Below are 11,593 nucleotides of genomic sequence, written 5' to 3' on the forward strand. Positions count from 1 at the left end.
AAAAAGCATCAACATCTTAGTAAATACCTGGCCAGAAAACCTTGCAAGAATGCGGTCTAAGGTTTTATCTCTGCCCAAATGTCCAACCCTGGGAATTGTATGAGCAGGGCTGCCGCTCCCTATAAGCAGAGTACTCAGTCTGCATAGGGCACCAACTCCCAGGGGGGCACCCGCACCATCCCAGCTGCTCAAAAAAAACGCTTTTATATATTATAACATACCCGCCAACACTGTCCCACCGGTTTTTATAGTGCATCCCGCTGTCCCGTATAGTTCAATCAATCTATGGGGGCAATTGGGGGCACTTACTATGGGGGCACTGTGTGTGGGGCCCCTATTGTAGGTGTTTTTTTTATTATTTTATTTTTACTTCCGTAATATTTGGGGGAGGGGGCACAAAAGTAAATTTCTGATTAGGGCACCCATTTGGCCAGAAGCGCCCCTGTGTATGAGCCAAGTTACACATAGCCATTATTAACTCCCTAGGTACCAACATTTCTTTCAAATCCTCCCCTGTTTGTGTATTCTTGTACACTCTGTATAACAGATCATTATGCAATTCAAAGTGAGAAAAAAGATTAACACTTTCAATTACCATCTGTCCCCAGTTTGGCCAACACTGGGTCCTCTCTCTGTTTCTTTCTAAAGTCAGAAAAAAGGATGGTACTAAACAGACCCAACCATTACCCTTCTGTCTTTCATAAAACTTTCTTACATAGGACCATATACATTCCCAATGCAGAAACTACTATTCAGATTATCAGAGAAGTCAGGACTGTACTGAGGCCAGACATAACATTTGTCAGGATAAGGAACCTCTGTTGGCTTGTTACAGAAGCTGCCACAATTTAAGAGACATACTGATACATTCAATATTGAAACCCATGAAGAAACAAGAAAATGGTGGCCCCTCTGCCTCTGGGCCCCTTCTGCTATTATATGTTGTTAAAGGAGTATTAATTGAACACAGAAAAGAAGAGGAGAGGTTTAAGGGGGAAGTGGAGAAATGTAAGAAGAGAAGTGGAGAAAGTCCACATACTGTATGTGCAAGGGATCCAGGGACCGGAAGCCTGATTCTTTGCTACAGTATATGAGTAAGGGAACCTAGTGACAACCTCGCTGCAGGGAAATGGGCAATCATTGTAAGGCTAAGCTTACTAAATATCTAGATGTATGAAAATTACTGTCAAGTGGCTAACGAGCCATATGAAACAATCTCAACAGCTGTGTACTTGACATATAAGCATGGATGGACAGCTTAAAACCTGCCAGGGAACAATTGCATTGTATTACCATATTTGGAAGTGGAGGTTGGGTTTTTGTATTAATCTTTTAATGTTAATTTACTAAGAATAGTTTTGTTTTAAGAGGAAATAATACACAGATCTGGGGAATGGCCATGGAACTGACCATCACTTTGTCATATGCCTACAATTTTCTTGTGCTTATTCCTTCATTTCCTTTGAAAGAATACTGTGTGTGTATCTTTTACATTTTTAATAGAAATTGTTCTGTGCAGTGATGAGCGAATCTGTCCTGTTTCTCTTTGCCAAAAAAATTGCGAAACTGCTGAAAAAATCAGAAAACAACGAAAAACTTGTGAAATGCAGCTACTGCGTGACTTCTTTTCGAGCAGCAACTGCTAGTTTTTTTTTTTTCCCATGACCGCAACTTTTTTTCTCACTTCAGATACATTAACGTCAATGAGTGTTTTTTCTCTGCAATTTTTTTGTTGCAGCAATATTGAATTGATCCAGTCATTTCACCCAAGGGCCAAATAATTGAATCACATTGACAGGATCTAGGGATTTTTAAGCCTGCCCAACTGACACTGGATGATTTTTGGCCAGGCATCGTTTGAGTAGGCCTGTCAGAGGGCCACATACATGGGCCATCAAGCTGCAAGCTCGATCGGTCACCTTAGGGATCTGAGGTATTTTGTGACTGAATTAATAATATCAATTAGTTGATGCCTTTTTTAAATATATGAATTGCATTTAATCTACAGTGTAGAGAAACAGGGATTTCTCTTTGTATGATGATGCTATTTCCTAATCTGTGCTTATGTAACTCTTTCTTGATTTTCAGATGAGCTCTTGCTAGAAGTGTTTGAAGGAAGGGTGATGTAGTTTAACTACAACCTCAGATGGTGTGACAATACAAAAGAACGGTACCACTGGCTCTTATCCATGAACTTGAAGTTTATTAAACACAAATTTGGCACCTTCTGGATACAGTAAAGGATGAGGCAATAAATTCAGCAATACACTATATAGCACATTAATGGGTAATCCCTCAACAGGTGTCAGCCCCAGTGTATTGGATTGTCCAGTGATTCTCTACGGAAATACACTCTACCCTGGTCCCTACCACACTGGAGTCCCTACTCTGGCTGATTTTCCTGGGGAATGCTAACCCTTCTACTTCTCCTAGGTAGAGCACAGTACTGCTCTTAATCACTAGCTCTGACTATCTTTCATCCCTGGGGCATACTACAATAGGAGCTACGTTTTTACTACCTGGTTCTCATTTCTATGGTCCCTGCAGCCCTGGCTTTGGTTACCTCGGGGTTAACTTTCCTCCAATACAAAAGCTTTTCTTCACCTCAGGCTTTACAGCTACATCTTCCTCTTCCTAAAGTGGAAGTCCACAGAGACCAAACACATAGTGACTTCCCTTTTTAAACACTAGAGAAACCTGTCACCCCTGACCAACTACAGATTTGCCAAGCAACATTTTTAGCCTGGAAAGGAAAACAGCCCCCATCTGTGAACAGGCTGAGCCCTAGGGCCCTTATGACTGCCTGAATTAAGGTGAGCAAAACTTTTACTCTCCAGCACATTTACTCTCCTACACATGAATAACTGTAAATAGTTTGATCAATTTTGTCATGTTGATATTATAATCCTACAAAAATATGTGACTTTAGGATGCAACTAAGACCCAGGGATGTAGATGTCCCTATAGTCCTCATGTTTAGTGATGAGTGAAAATTTTCTCCAGGCATGGATTTGCTGTGGCAAATTGCATTGGCAATTTTTTAGTGAGGAAAAAGTTGCGGTCATGTCAGAAAATAGGTTGCGTCAAAAAAATCACAACTGCATCTAACAGGTCATGTCACATTGGTTGCGGTGATGTAAGGTCGCATTTGGGAATTTTTCACTGTGGGACAGATTTGCTCATCACTACTCCTGTTGCCTCCGGTGCATTCATATTGACACATGGGACAGTTTAATTAAGGGCAATAGCCCAAAACATCTCTGCGGACTACATGATATCCTAATCAAAGTTGTATCATTGATTGCTGCTTGCATTTATTTCCACTGAATTAATTGATTTTTTGCATAGCAGTGCTTTTCCTATCTATCTATCATCTATCTATCTATCTATCTATCATCTATCTATCTATCTATCTATCTATCTATCTATCTATCTATCTATCATCTATCTATTATCTATGTTTCTTTCATCTATTATCTATCTATCTATCTATCTATCATCTATCTATCAATCAACCAATCAATCAATCATCTATCTATCTATCTATCTATCATCTATCTATCTATCTATCTATCTATCATCTATCTATTATCTATGTTTCTTTCATCTATTATCTATATTTCTTTCATGTATTATCCATGTTTCTTTCTATCTATCTATCAATCAATCATCTATATCTATCTATCTATCTATCTATCATCTATCTATCTATTTATCAATCAATCAATCAATCAATCATATAGCTATCTAAAAGGGGAAATTGTACTCACCTAAATTGTGCCCAACTAAGAGATTGTCTGTCTCTTTTTAAAAACATCAGGTAATGTTTGTCCATGTATTTTTCATCCACCTATTACTTTAGACTGGTGAGCTATATTATCCCTGGCCTATATATATATTTATGTTGCATTCTTAATATTAAAGTTACCCATAACACAGAAACATACTGTAATCAGAACCAGGTTATTGATATATAGAAGATTGTCTAAGAAGGATTAAGCAATGAGACAATCCAACCAATTTGCTAACAAATTATATCACAGTGCCAGTTTTCTAAAAGTGCAATAAATAAATGAAAAGCTGAAGACTCCTGTTGACCAAACAGCTTGGTGAGAAAAACAAATGCAAACAGTTCGATTACCAAACATTGCCCAGGGGTAGCTGTCAGCTAATTATAGGAAACAAATGATGCATCCCCCTTCTCTAGTATTTTTGATGAATATTGCATCCCCTCAACAGCTGATTATTTAATTAAGGCTGATTGTTGTTAGCATGTTCAATAACGGCTTGTTAGATGGGAGTAGGTGTCCAATGAACCGCTTCTGCCTGAAGCTGAGAAGCAGAAAGGGTGTTCATAATTAAGCTTCCAATTAATTTTAGCAAGTCATGTGTGCAGACTCATGCATTATAAGTTCCTTTTCAAGGTTAAAGTGCAAGTTTGGTTGCAAAGTAAGCTGAGATTCCATGATATACATAAGTGATGATTTTAAGCATAATCTTTATTTGAGTTGTAACAATGTGTGATTAAAGGAGGCGTAAAACAGTCAACACTTTGGAATTGTGTCCTAATTTACTTTTTGGAATAAAAATGTATTTTGATGTGTCATAGGCTGATGATGAAGTACACAAACTGTCAGTACAAAGAAAGATTTCCCAGATACATTTCTAAGAATTTAAACAGCTTTTTAAAATAATTTTCCTAAAAAGAAACACCTTTGATTATAATGCACGGCAATCGCAATGCATAGACTTTAATTCCATGTATTTATTGTAATTATGCATTATTATACTCAGCACAAAGAATGTAAAGCTCACTTTAATTGTTGGTTTGCTGCCACTGAGTTGAGTTGTCTGGACAGAATTTCTCTCAGATGCAGCACAACTAAAGATTTTTCCCAACTGTGTTCTCTCCTGACAGCAGTAATGGAACGTTCATGGCTTAGTGGTCACAGTCTAATCATGTGACACATGTTCTCTACAGCCTAATCTCACACTCCTTCCATACAGGGATTCCACATTTATCCAATAGGCAAATTCAATGTGATGAAAAATCAAATTTAATTAAGTGTCATTGATTTCCTACCTAATCTGCTTGTAATACACATTTTGACTTTTCGACTTCAGAAATGCTCTGGTCCGTATCATGAAAATGTGTTAAATATATATTGTGCAAAATTGAGAAAAAAGGGCAGTTTATTATCAAAGAGACCTTGTATGGTGATACTAGATATTAGTATGGAAAACTTAGCATCTTAAAATTTACCTTTCTGTTATTTCTGTTTTAATTATTGCTGGGCAGTTTTTATTTCAGTTGCTCTACTAATAATTCAGCTTGGTTTGAATGACATCATAAACATAGCTAGAATGTTTGCCAGACAGAATAACAGGGTGTTTTGTTTGTGATGTAAATGAAGGAGATTTATTTACTATCACAGCCGCAAGTGCAAGTCTCGCAGAAATGGACACAATTGTTGCACATATTGATGCCATTCATTAAAGCTATGTGCAGCTAACCACAGGCTGTATCAATAGGTTTGTGCTTAAAGAATCATGCACAGATGTAATTTTAATGGCAAACACCAGAAACGATGCAATCCCTACAATTGTGCAGAGCACACATCTACACAGGGCCGCCATCAGAAATCACGGGGTCCCTCACAACAAAATTTTCTGGCCCACGCCTTGCCGCCAATGGCCCCTCCCCCAGTACAAAAGACACACAGACACTGGTAGCCAGGGGTTACATTTTGCATTGGTACCAGCCCAGGGCCCCCTAAAACACTGCTGGTCCTCCCCCAGTGTCCTCATACTATGGCCCACTCCCCGCTGCTTTCTGCTCCCCCACTGCTTCCTGCAGCTCCCCTCCCCAGTATCCTTCAGCTCCCCACCCCAGAATTCTCCCCAACATCCTCCAGCTCCACCCCAGCATCCTTCAGCTCCCCACCTTAGCATCCTTCAGCTCCCCACCCCAGCATCCTTCAGCTCCCCAGCATCCTTCAGCTCCCCCCAGCATCCTTCAGCTCTCCACCCCAGCATACTCCAGCTCCCCCCAAGCATCCTTCAGCTCCCCACCCCAGCATCCTCCCCAACATCCTCCAGCTCCCCCCCAACATCCTTCAGATAAATACATGAAATCAGTACCTCTAAAGAAAAATTCGGCATGCGAAAATTTTTTTGTCGCGCGTCAAATTAGCCTCGTCAAAAACGGGCACAGTCGCGTAAAAAAAAACGCGGGCAAAAAAAAAATAGCCGCGGTGACAAAAAATAGCCACGGCGACAAAAAATAGATGCGGACAACAAAAAAATTGCGCGACAAATGTGTTTGAATTTTCTTGCCGTTTCACGGATTTCATGGCGAAGCGAAATGGCACAGATTCGCTCATCACTAGCTACTTGTAAGCTAAAATGAAGCCTAAGAGAGAGAAGCATACTGGTGTCTCAGAACACTGTGTGCAGCTTAATTTAACTGCACACAGCACTGACCTGGGTGAGACTAGTGATAATTTGTCCACAAATGGCACCTAATCAAAGATGAACTACACAAAGAAATGCAAAGGCTATTTGCGGATCCTACATTACAACTGGCAGGAATATTGATTTGGAAAATTGATCTGCTCAGCTCTGGTTGGATGGTTTTGTTGGCTAATCGGATCTGTCTATCTGATTACCTTATAATTAAACTGTTTTTGAATGATCTTTCTATTAGTTATTTTACCTTTTGGTGCCTCTATAAATATTCTTTAGTCTCTGTAAGACAAATATCGTACAAAAATATATTTTTTTATGGTGGTAGTGTATATACTATTTTTGTAATACTCAAAGCTTATCCTTCAGCTAGGGGACAGCTAGAGAAACCAGCTAATTACAATGCTTTTGATATCCTGGTATCCTTTCAGGATTTCAAGTCAGGCATCTTCATCATTTCCTTTTGAATTCTGAATAGCATTTCTACCTATCTTCTGTTTGTTTGTGTTATTATATCCAAGCATTTATTTCTGGCACATGCCATGCTATTCACTTCTATAAAGGATTCCAGTGTTTTATATTTCTGTTGATAGAGCCTTCTTTTAGAAATTATGCATTGGGTGGGAGCTCCTTCACTTTTTTTCTGTGTTATGACATGCTCGAATGACCTTTAGTGTAAAGATATTTATGACTTTATGACTTGACTTCACTAAAGATTGAAAGTTGAAATCTGATGTATTAATATTTTAGTAAATATGAGATCTGTGAAAATATCCCGGATGAACTGAGGCGAACTTTGAGAAGTTGAAAATTCACACTTGTATATTTAGTTGTAAATCAAAAAAATATTTGTATAAATAAGAGCAGTAATGTACATTTTACCATGTAATATTCTTAATTTGACATTAATTAGACTGCATTTTTCCCTAGGTTTGCAAAAGCTATATTACATTCCAGCAAAGGTGAAATTGTTCACGCAAAGCAAAAGTGCTTGCATTGGGATTATTTTTCTGCTTATTTTTCCTACTTTTATTAGGGTTACTTAGAAGGGATACTTCTACTATACTCTAATGATATTCAAGCAATACCTTTATGTAGAGGCAATACAACCCAGTCAAACCAGTACTGTTTCTGATGATTGATTTGACTATTGAGCCTTGCTCTTGGGCCCAAGCTCCCTCAAGAATTGTTAATCCTACAGTTTACTGTAGGAAAATACTGAGGATGTGATGCCATCTGTACCTAAGAAAAGGCATGGCCTGGTACATGCAAACATGTTTTACACAGCTTCTGATCTTTATGCCACTTTTACATTTAATTGGTTGGTTATGTTTAATTGGCTAATAGACCTGGTACAAACTATTATTTTTATAAGCTACGTTCTAGTTTGTGAAATAAATTGCCTTTTGCTATTGCAGAATGCTTAGGACATGGGGTCTTCCAGATAAGGGATCTTTCCATTATTTGGATCTCCATACTTTAATTGTACTAAAAAAGTATTTAAACATTAATTAAACCCAATAGGATTGTTTTGCAGTACAAGGTACTGTTTTATTATTACAGAGAAAAAGGAAATCAGTTTTTAAAAATGTAATTATTTGATTAAAATGGAGTCTATGAGAGATGGCCATGCCTTAATTTGTATAATTGGATATCGGATCCCATGCCTGTAGTGCCATTTATCTTACATTAACTTACATTTTTTATTAAAAGAGTAGATGTTAACTTTTCTAGTAATCATCAATTTTTATTCAATCTTGTTTTCTTTCACTTTTCTGTACTCTTTCTCTAGATGTAACAATCTCTAAGTTTCCTAATATGACAACAAAGTAACATGACTTTTTTTTATCCAAGGTTCTTTGAAAAAAGTGGCTTGTAAACACAAAAACATAATACAAAATAGCCGGTTCTATGGACAAAAGCTAGGAGGTAACCTCTTTATCAGTGCAATAATATAAATGCAATATGCTTTATTGAATGCATAAACCAAGTCCTTGTTGAAGCTCTTCAAGCTTGTGGTACAAGGCCACAACAATAATACACAATAGCCACTTCAATATTTTCAATAAAAAAACCCACTTGATTGACACCGATGCATTACATGTGGGCTATTCATCGCAGAGCATAAAAGAAAACATCTCCTGTTTATCTGAGCTCTAACTTAACATAACAAAGATCTCCATTGCAAGCATTCCCCTTTAAAAGACTTTGCTTGGAAAACAAAAACAATTATGGTACCTATGAGCCACAAATTTCTCACATCTGAAGATTAACAAACCTTTTATAGTATTAAGGTTAGTTATATTAGCTCCAATAATTGCATTACATTAGTTTGAGCCAATTCCTGGGCCATTGTTCCCTAGTGAAAGCCATGCTATGGTTAAGTTGACTGCATGCTTTTCTTTCAAGCCCATTCTTTGGTGATAAAATTGTAGGACATGTGCCTGTCCTGCAGTCACAATATTACAGTATAGAAAACTCTGTATATTTCAGATATATAATGCTACATTGGATCTGTCTGTACATTGTGGCTTTCATAAATCTCTGGAAAAACTGAAGTATATATATATATATATATATATATAATCCCAAAATCGGCACTCACCAAAACAAAAAATATAAACCGGGTGCTAACCACAACTTAACATATCCTCCTTTAGAAAGCACTCACGGTGTTTAGAAAAAAGGAAATATTTATTTACACAAAAACGTCTACGCGTTTCGATCCATACAGGCCGTCATCACGATCCTGTATGGATCGAAACGCGTAGACGTTTTTGTGTAAATAAATATTTCCTTTTTTCTAAACACCGTGAGTGCTTTCTAAAGGAGGATATATATATATATATATATATATATATATATATGTTTTGAATAGGAAGATTGTATTTATTTTATATTTTTTGTATAGCCAGCACATGAAACATACACTAAAATATATGGGAAGAGCTCTAGTTCAGGCACGATAGGCAGAAGAAAGAGAATGTGCTTTGCATGCAGTAATCTAGTTTGAAATGCTTTTGTGGTTGCCATAGTATTGTTCTGCTTTCATTGCTTAAATCCACACCTCCACTGGGCCTACTCTGATTGACATTTACAAATTACCCAGCTGAAAGTGTTCAGGATTTGACCTGTGTGTTTCAATTCAGCAATGAGTGAGATTTGCAAGCATTTTGTCATATAATTACTGCAAATCCCATGAAAATTTCCACAAAGACTACATGACTAGTAATTTGTACAGACAGCAACTGATGCCTTCGCAGTGCACTGTGAGGCAAAATGCAGTGTTTTCTACTACACTGATTTAAAAAAATACAAAATAAAAAATTATTTTTTTGCAATTGCATGTTAAAATATTTATATTAACATGGAATTAAACTCTTAAAAACATACATTTTTCTATGTGAATGTCTATTGGTTTTTGTGCTACAAATTTTCATTATAGTCCATCTAATATCCTTCTTGCCAAATGAGGACCTTTGGCACATTCTACATATAAACAACAGAGCCATATTTAACAGCTATAAATATAATACATGTTATATGTTTTTTGTATTGTATATTTTACTATAAATTTCTATTTTTGGTTCCAAATGTCAGTAAATATGTCAGTATTACTCAGTTTCCTTTGTAAGTATTTCATTAGCATAATTATGTTTATGTATATCTTACCATATACTTTTGTGACATCCATTTTTATAAATAGCCATTTACAGGTACAGGATCCCTTATCTAGAAACCCACTATCCAAAAAAATAATTTGGATTCATATATTTACAATTTTATATAAATTATTTCCTTTTTCTCTGTAATAATAAAAAAGAATTTATACTTGATCCTAACTAAGCTGAATGAATCGAAATGAATCCAAGGGAAAATTCTACAAACCTACTGGGTTTGTTTAATGGTTTTTTTTTTTTTTTAGCAGATCCAAATTATGGTAAAATGCCTCATCCAGAAAACCCCAGGTCCCAACTATTTCCCATCCCATAGTGGCAAACTGGAGTTTTCTGTTCCCCACTCCAGTTTGTTTAACAAACAAACAAACAAACAAACCAAAAGGACTAGTTATTTCCGTTATGTGTAAAATAAGCAATGCATGATGATCAGTATATTTATGCTGTTGAATCAGGTGTTGACCAAATTAACCATATTACTATATTACCATATACTATCTTGTTCAGTGATGTCTAGTTCGGTTTTACCACACAGGTAACCAAATATCTGACCAAAATATACAAATTGTACAAAAATAATGATTTTTTTTTCTAATGAATTTTTTTAACTTTATACAGGTATGGGATCCCTTATCCGGAAACCCATTATCCAGAAAGCTCCGAATTACGGAATGCCCGTCTCCCATAGACTCCATTTTAATGAAATAATTTAGAATTTTAAACCAATTTCCTTTTTCTCTGTTGTAATAAAACAGTACCTTGTAATTGATCCCAACTAATAAATAATCTTTATTGGATGCAAAACGATCTCATAGGGTTTAATTAATGTTTTATTGATTCTTTAGTAGACTTAAGGTATGGAGATCCAAATTACGGAAAGACCCCTTATCCGGAATACCCTTGGTCCCGAGCATTCTGGATAATGGGTCCTATACCTGTATTGTTATACAAAAAATGTGGAGGCTGTATCTGGTCAGTGGGAAAGTACAGACATAGTTAACAAGTTAAAAGATACCTTTACCCTATTATTAAAAGACTTGGGTGATTGAGGTCTCTCCCTAATGGAGGATCAGCTTGCAGGACCAATATTTTGTTACTACTACCACAGAGTTCCTTTTCCGTTACTGCAGGGGATAGTACACTTTTCACTTGCTGTATGTTATTGTTTGTATGGCTATATAATAAACACAAATAAGCATTGTTCCCTTGGGCAGACTGGCACACAGATTGAAAATCATAATCAGTTTGTATAAAAATTAATACAATCAGAATATTATGAAACCCTTAGAAAGCAAGGCATATCATTTTATTGTTTTTTTTTGTAATTAAAATTTAATTAGTTAAAATTAGAATTGATTTAAAATTAAAAGCAGAGCACATTTGCAAATTTGTTAGCAGAGGGGTGATTTATCAACATTCAAATTGAATTTTTTCAAGTATGGTTCAAAAGC

Source organism: Xenopus tropicalis, chromosome 2 (assembly GCF_000004195.4).
Source record: "Xenopus tropicalis strain Nigerian chromosome 2, UCB_Xtro_10.0, whole genome shotgun sequence".
Taxonomy (NCBI): domain Eukaryota; kingdom Metazoa; phylum Chordata; class Amphibia; order Anura; family Pipidae; genus Xenopus; species Xenopus tropicalis.